The sequence below is a fragment of the Helianthus annuus genome, chromosome 15, assembly GCF_002127325.2.
Source record: "Helianthus annuus cultivar XRQ/B chromosome 15, HanXRQr2.0-SUNRISE, whole genome shotgun sequence".
Classification (NCBI taxonomy): Eukaryota; Viridiplantae; Streptophyta; class Magnoliopsida; order Asterales; family Asteraceae; genus Helianthus; species Helianthus annuus.
Window position 1 is genome coordinate 7,295,814 of NC_035447.2, and position 7,454 is coordinate 7,303,267.

At 35.6% G+C, this 7,454-nt stretch overlaps 1 long non-coding RNA gene across 1 annotated transcript; it reads left to right on the plus strand.

Annotated features, from left to right (window-relative positions):
• The first annotated feature begins 485 nt into the window (after positions 1-485).
• On the plus strand, positions 486-7,217 carry LOC110909556. Its single transcript, XR_002575446.1, has 3 exons — positions 486-637; positions 6,052-6,120; positions 7,031-7,217. It is a non-coding gene; the product is annotated as an uncharacterized LOC110909556 (long non-coding RNA).
• The last annotated feature ends 237 nt before the right edge of the window (positions 7,218-7,454 follow it).

A 7,454-nucleotide genomic window follows, 5' to 3' on the forward strand; every position in this document is an offset into this window, starting at 1 on the left:
CGACTTGTATCGTTGGGATCGTCCAAAAACAGAGGAAACTCTGTCCGTTTTTCGTAAAATTCCGTAACACAAAACGTGGAAAATTTTATAAAACGAAACCTATCAAATTCGACTAATTTTTATAAATTAGAGATAAATGTATAGTTATTTTGACAAAACTTATATAATATCTTAATAAAACCTTTATAATTTATGTTCTTTTAAAAGTTCTTTAAAAAAAAACTTTAATTCTTAAATCCATTACTAATTAAACGAGTTTTCATCTAAAATTCTTTCCTTGTAAGAATCTTTATAAACCGTAAATTTATAAAAATAAATACTCCTTTCTATTTTATAATAAACTCCAAAATAATAAATAATTCATTATAGTCCCTTTTACAACATTAAAGGCTAATAGTGAGATAAATTATCTAGATATATTAATTTATTTAACTATTAGATAATAGTAAGTTCGTGATATTTTAAATATCTTGGCTAAACTCTCTCGTTCGTTCTCTTGAATTGTTCCAACCTTTACTCGTGCGTTATTTTACTAGGAGTCGCAATCGTAACCACTCATAATCTTGAGACTTCGATGTTCCATCCTTCTTATCTCTCAACTCGTCATACTTGGAGAATCAGAAGACTTAGCAATTATGTGAGTATACTCGCAACCCCCTTTTTATGTTTACCACTTTTTGGGGTGTAACATGTTTTACTATTAAACTACACTTAAACTTATTCTTTATGCAATGCACAAAACAATCCTTATACATGAATACTATGTTATGATACTTGATGCTTACGTGGACTATACTTATGTGATATGTTTTAGTCATTAGCTCTCACGAGCCTCCCTTCGATATGTATAGCGCTATAGGAGTAACGCACCGCCCCCCTTAAACTTGGGTCATGTTGAATTAATTAAACTTTCTTGCGTAAACAGAGGTTGGCTAATAATATTGCATGCCACGATAGGTTGATCTCGTATAAACTAAGTTGCCATGTGGATTCGTTTTAATCTCTTATACTTATACTTGTACTTATGCTTAAACTTGTATACTCGCCTTTGCTTTTGCATTGAACTTTATTTTAAACATGTTACAGGTTGAGGATGATGATGCCATGAAATGAAGTAGCGTTGATGCCTAGATACACATATAGACGTTTAGGTTTAATCGTTGTATCAATTTTGCTTATGTTGTTATATACTTCTTTGAACTTGTTGTATTTGAATTTTTTTTTGTAATGTTGACAATCTACTTTATGAAATGAAATCGGTTTATTAAATATTGTCACAAATAGCATTATGTGTGATGAGCAATCTTTCTTCGTCTCACTCCGATGTTTCCGCCATCGGTTGGGGTGTGACAGATTGGTATCAGAGCCATAACTATAGGGAATTACGAAAAGTAGGAATGCTTTAACCTAGTCTATAGTTCTAGAGCCTTATTCGTACGTTTTACAAAAAAACTACTTGCATGCTATCTTATTTGCTTTTATTTATTCTCTTGATCTTGTAAGCATATGTGTCACTTATGCGTTAACACTTAACATGCTATACTTATTTTTATTATGTGTTAATACCTGTTCCATCGTCTTATCCTTTATGTGTGTTCTTGACATACTTTTTATGCATTAATATTCGTTTCATCATTTCACTTTTATTGTGATATTCTTGACATGTTATACTTGTTTGTTTAATCTTTAATATACACTTTTCCTCACGCGTTTTACTCGACTATTCTAAATCCGACAACACACATATTGCACAAACGAGACGAGTCCACCAAAATAGGCGTGAAACCCACAATTTGGTGAATGACTCTCAATCCTTCTACCTTTCTTTTTACACGGAATTCACCACCAAGTTAGGAGTGAAATACTCACCTTGATGGAGAAATTCGAATTTCAAATTCTAGTGGACCCTTGTCATAGTGTTGAAATTAAATTTTGACCCGACGAGTACCAACCACACTTAGGATACGAAATCGTCAAGATAGGGGTGAAACCCGCACCTTGGCGACTAGTTCCACTCCTTGATTTTTTTCATAAATCCCGCCAAGTCTCGAAATTTCGATTGATTTGGGACATGTAGTAACCGGAAGGGTAAATACCGTTAACCGACTTGTCGGCGAGAGTATTTTACCTATTAGGCCAAAACATGCTCCTCAAATTCAAAAGACTTTTCGACCACTTTGGTTAGTCAAAGTTCCGTTTGGAACACTCCAAACTTTGGTCAAACATGTGTTTCTATTATTTATTTATACGATGCAATCTTTCAAACTCGAGTTTACTTTCGATTTCTCTTTTCACACACACAACATATTGAACCTTTTCCATACATTTATACGTATGCATGATTTCATATAATTTAAATTCATTTTCCTTGTAACGACAAGTGGAGTTTCCTTCAAACATGTTTTTCCGGAAGATCAACCGGGGTTACCACCAGAGCGTGAGGTGGAGTTTGGTATTGAATTAGTCCCGGGCGCGAAACCGGTAGCCAAGACTCCTTATCGATTAGTGTCATCGGAACTACAAGAATTGTTGTCGCAATTACAAGACCTTTTAGACAAAGGATTTATTCGACCGAGCGTTTCTCCGTGAGGAGCGCCAGTATTATTTGTAAAGAAGAAAGACGGAAGTATGAGGATGTGCATTGATTACCGGGAGTTATACAAACTCACGGTAAAGAATCGCTACCCACTTCCTAGGATCGACGACTTATTCGATCAATTACAAGGCGCAAGTCAGTTTTCAAAGATCGACTTAAGGTCGGGTTATCACCAGTTGAAAGTAAAAGAAGAAGATATACAGAAAACCGCATTCCGAACGCGTTACGGACATTACGAGTTTTTAGTAATGTCTTTTGGATTAACTAATGCGCCTGCGGCTTTCATGGATCTTATGAACCGCGTCTGCAAGCCAATGCTAGATAAATCGGTGATTGTTTTCATCGACGATATTCTTGTATATTCAAAAAGCGAATCGGATCTTGAATGTCATTTGCGTGAAGTACTTGAAACGCTTAGGCGTGAGAGACTTTTTGCAAAGTTTTCAAAATGTGCCTTTTGGCTACGTGAAGTATAGTTTCTAGGACATGTTATTAGTGCCGAGGGAGTTTCGGTAGATCCGTCCAAAATAGAAGTTTCCTAGGTTTTGCGGGTTACTCTCGGAGATTTATACAAGATTTCTCCAAAATTGCAACTCCATTAACTAACTTGACCCGTAAATATGAGAAATTTGTATGGGATAGTGCACAAGAAGATGCCTTCCGTATCCTTAAAGAAAAAATGACAAGTGCCCCTGTGTTAACGTTACCAGATGGGACTGAAGATATGGTTATTTATTCGGACGCATCCCAGCTTGGTCTTGGGTGTGTACTTATGCAGCAAGGAAAGGTGATCGTGTATGCTTCAAGACAACTAAAGATTCATGAAAAGAAATATCCGACACATGATCTGGAATTAGCGGCGGTAGTCTTTGCCTTAAAAATATGGAGGCATTATTTATATGGTATGAAATGCACTATTTTCACTGATCATAAAAGTCTCAAGTACTTCTTTGATCAAAAGGAGTTAAATATGAGACAACGGCGTTGGTTAGAGACGGTGAAGGATTATGACTGTGAAATTCATTATCATCCTGGAAAAGCCAACATAGTTGCAGATGCACTGAGTAGGAAAGAAGAATAGTCACCTATTCGGGTGCAGTCGATGCAGTTAATAGTGACCTCAGGGTTACTTGAACTGAAGCTGTAAAAGGAAAATGTAAAAAAGGAAAGAATAGTGGGTCAGCTTAAAGACTTGCAGGATAATATTAATGGATTAAAAACCCATTTCGACCGAATCTGGGTTCCAAACACTTGCAATGTTAAAATTCTTCTTCTTGACGAAGCCCATAAGTCCGGCTATTCTATTCATCCGGGAGCTATCAAGATGTACAAAGATTTGAAACAAAATTATTGGTGGCCTGGAATGAAACGAGACATCACGAAGTATGTGGAAAAATGCTTAACTTGTTTACAAGTAAAAGCAGAACACCAGAAGCCTTACGGTAAACTTCAGCCGTTAGATATTCCGGTGTGGAAATGGGAGCACATTACTATGGATTTGTTAACTAAACTACCAAGAACATCACGTGGATTTGATGCTATATGGGTAGTAGTTGACAGATTGACCAAGAGTGCTCATTTTTTTCCAATTCGGGAAATATACACTTCTGAGAAGATGTCGGAAGTATACACAAATGAAATTATCTCTCGCCATGGAGTACCGGTGTCTATCGTATGAGATAGAGATACGCGCTTTACTTCGAACTTTTGGCGCGATTTTCAAGAAGAGATGGGTACCAAATTATTCATTAGTACCGCATATCATCCGCAAACTGATGGGCAGAGTGAAAGAACTATTCAGACACTTGAAGATATGCTACGAGCATGCATTATCGATTTTGGCAGTAGCTGGGATATCTATCTACCACTAGCTGAATTTTCATATAACAACAACTACCATTCCAGTATTGGAATGGCCCCGTATGAAATGCTTTATGGCAGAAAGTGTCGAACCCTGGGGTGCTGGGATGAAGTGGGTCCACGAGAATTAGCTCACAAGGATATAGTCAGTATCACTAATGAAAAGATTGAAGTGATTCGGGCTCATTTAAAAGCTGCTCAAGATCGGCAGAAGTCCTACGCGGCTAAAAGACGAAGACCAATTGAATTTCAGGTGGATGATATGGTTATGCTCAAAGTATCTCCATGGAAAGAGGTTATTCGATTTAGAAAACGGGGAAAATTGAGTCCAAGATTTATTGGACCATTCAAAATCGTGGAGCGGATAGGTAAGGTTGCGTACCGACTCGAATTGCCGAAAGAATTGAGTAGTATACACAACACTTTTCATGTTTCACACCTACGAAAGTGCTTAGCTGATGAAACAGCTTATGTAAACTATGACGACATTGAAGTTGACGATAAACTTAACTATGTCGTAAAGTCAAAAGTTTAAGGCATAGAGAGATTAATCAAGTTAAAGTCAAATGGGAATATAGGAAGGGATCGGACACCACTTGGGAGTCCGAAGAGGAGATGAGATGCTTATACCCTTCCTTATTTGGTACGTATTCTGATTTCGAGGATGAAATCCTTTTAAGGGGGGTAGACTTGTAACACCTCTAAATTTTTAAACTAGATTTATATGTTAGTGAACATGTGTAAGTTATAAAAAAAATCTTAATAAAACAATGAGAATAGCAACTAGGAATAATAAACCTAGTTATAATATTAATAGAAAAGATGGGGAAATTAAAGTGTTTTAACCTTTTTTATAAAACCTGGAAATTTGAGAGGCGAAAGATTTACATCTTGAAAGTTATTTGTTAAAAATCCTGGATAAACATCAGGATATACATTTTGTGTATATCCTATTCGATCAAGAACCCAAGGAGCAACCCAAGTTCTCTCAAAACCCTAATTTCCTCAATTCTACTTCAAACTCAAGAAGGAATTCAATCAGGAGTCACTTTTAAGCTAGAATCTCGATCACTAACACTAGGGGATCAAAAGGTATGCTTAATTTTGATATATGAAGATGTCTTGATGATTCTTAAATCCTCATAACAGCAATTAGTGATGAATTGATGGATGTTATGGTTAATTTAAGATGAATATAAGTCTAGGAGCAAGTCTTAGGCAATAATTTGATCAATTCATGGCATAACCTAATTGTTTTAATGGTTGTCATGTTGATGTGATATGGGTGTTGTAAAAATTGCTTGAATTCTTGTGGTATAGATGTTAATAGATAGATATGATGTAAATTCAAGTGTTAATTTGGTGTTCTAGTCATATTAGTATGCCAATGATACTTTGATATGGTTAAACTAGTTAATCATGAACATGATAATGGTGTTATAATGATTATGCCCTTAAAATGTTCGATGAAATGTCTAAAAGAATTGGATTGCTTGAATGATATGAAATAATCGCTAAATTGTTTAGTTAAAAGTATGATAGGTTGAATATTGAAACCTAGATTCTAAGTGATATATTTGAATCCAATTCTATAGGCGATTTGGGTGGATCATCAAGTGGACAAGGCGGATTGGATAACCGCTTTAAAGAAAAGCTTTGAAAAGGTACGCAGCTATTCGCTTCGTAATATTTGTTTTAGCATTTTATGCTTAGTTGTTGATCAATAATCAAGTTATTATAACGTTGGATAATACTAAAAACGAAGGATTTCGTTTGTAGTATCCAAACGAGGAAAAGTAGAAATTTCAGAAGTATAGAAACGATGAAAATGGTGGATTCCATTTGAAATTGTAAATGGGTCAAATCGACTCAAATCCTATGAGTTTGATTCTAAAAAGGCGATGGATTTTGCTAGAGAGATCAAACGGGTCAAAATCACTAAGTATTAATCCTTGGTGAGTTAAATCAATGAATATAATTAAATTAGATAAACGGGTTGATCAATACGTGTATATTTCGTTAACGGCACTTGAGTTTTATTACAATGTGTCATAAGAATATAAGTATTATTGAGGTGTAAGCTTTTATAAATGTTTTGGAGCCCATAGGTAATTTCTATGGTTCATAAATTGAAACGGGTCGAATAATTTTGAAAATGTCAGTAATCCGAAGGCTTAAATGAAAGAAATTTGTTTAGGTGAAAGTAGGATTTTGATTCCATGTTATAGAACCTTGAATTACGGTCACGTAGCAAGAAACGAGACTTAATTCGGATCAGTAACGGACAAGTTATGTCCGTTTTAGTAAATGTGAGTGGAGCTGGGAATGTGCAGGTTGCAAAAGTGTACTTTCTGCCGAAATAGAGTGGTCGCGTCACACGACGCCGAATGTTAAACACTGTCACGCAGCGCGACGGCCTTCGCGCCCCGCGTAAGCTAAGGGGTGCTCTGTCGCGCCCCGCGACAGCTCCCCAGATGCAAAAAAATTTGATTTTTGCTTGTTTTGGCCATGGGAACTTGTTTAAACCGTCTTATAACTTATCTAACTGATGTTTTGAATTGTTTTTGGTCATAGGTAGTAATAGCAACTTGCGGATGAAGATCAAGCTATATAGTAAACCGAACACGCACGCAAAGAAGCTTCCGCAATTGAAATCACTTCTTTTGTCATATAATGTTTTGATGTTGTATTTTCATACTTTTGTTTAGACAGTTAGTATGGTTAAAAGTTAAGTATGTTGGGTTGAGCAATATGTTTTGGAAAAGATGGTGAATGTCGTATGTAAAGTTTAGAAACTTTTATATAAAAGTCGTTAGTTCGACCTTCTATTTTAAAAGAGACTTATAAACATGTCATTTAAAGTAATAATGATACAATAAGCATGAAGGGTCTTATAAAAAAGCGTCTATATGGTAAATGAAGAGGTTAATTGTAATTATGATAATCTGTTTTTTTCTTTGAAGTTCTAAAATTTGTCCCTTGGGTTTCTTGATATTTA